Genomic DNA, 1,263 nt, shown 5'->3' on the forward strand with positions numbered 1-1,263 from the left:
TTTATTTTTGTTAAAAATATGAATTATTCTTTTTAAAAACTGTAAATTTATCAAAAATATTTGTAACTTTCTTATTTATCTTATATTTGAATCCGTTAGACTTGTTGGGGACTATTTTCTTGAGCGCCAATCGTGACTCATTTCGGGCTGTGACAAAGTGGTATCAGAGCTTAGGTTTAATCTGTGTAATATGGAGCAAATGTCCTGTGGTAGGATCACAATTGTATAAATAGAAGTGCGCCTATTTGTACAAATTGTGGCACTATCAAAGGCCTATAGGAACGTCATCTTTGTCCTCTATGTCATGGTTGTCTTCTGATTATTGTGATCAGACGTCCTCTGCCACTTCTTGCTACTCCTATCCTTTTCTTGTACCTAATTTTGATTTATCCTTTGGTAGATTTTCTTGAATGTGTCTTTTTTTTGCAATAGTTTCAATTTTGGTTTCAATTTGTGATTTCTCTCATAGCTAGTTCTAATGTTCTCCAATTTTGTGAATATATGCTTTAATCTTCTTCGTCTTCGCGTTATTCTCTATGATTGTTGATGTGAATATTTTCATGAATTGCTTAGAAAATTCGATTTATATTGCTATGGATTACCATCTGATTCCTTTATTTATAGAACTGTATTTAAATTTGTGGATTGCATGGTTTTGGCATAGAAGCTATGGTACATGTTTTCATTATGTCCCTTCTAATAAAATGCTTGCTTATGAAGTTAAATTTTGTCATGGATAAAATAGCTATATGCACTGCTCAATTATTTTGGCATGTACAAGAATATATATGAAAATTTCTGTAACATCTATTGTTAAAAAAAAAAAGATTAAAGTGGATGGTGAATATTATTACATTAGAACTAGTTAGATCTGTTTGGCTGTATACAATACCATGTCTTTTATAGGGCTTTTCTTGACTAAGGTTAAGTTTTGGATTTAGCATTTTATTTTGGTTTATATTATTGGTGACTTCATGATTACTATATTATGCTTTCTTTTTGGTTTTGGGTCAAATTGATTTAATAAATAACATGTTTAGCCCTGGATTGTCCGTAAGTGAACTTGTTATTGGGTATATTGGAGGATTAGTTTGTTTGGTTTGGATTATAAGTGACAGCAACACAGAATCTCTTTGTTGGTATTCCCTCAGCAATCCATGGTATGGTTATTGATAGGCAAAATTGTGACTCATACTTTTCACAACTCGAATAATTCCTAGCAATGGCTCCAAAAACTTGGTGCACAATACTATGGTTCACACA

Source organism: Arachis stenosperma, chromosome 9 (assembly GCF_014773155.1).
Source record: "Arachis stenosperma cultivar V10309 chromosome 9, arast.V10309.gnm1.PFL2, whole genome shotgun sequence".
Classification (NCBI taxonomy): Eukaryota; Viridiplantae; Streptophyta; class Magnoliopsida; order Fabales; family Fabaceae; genus Arachis; species Arachis stenosperma.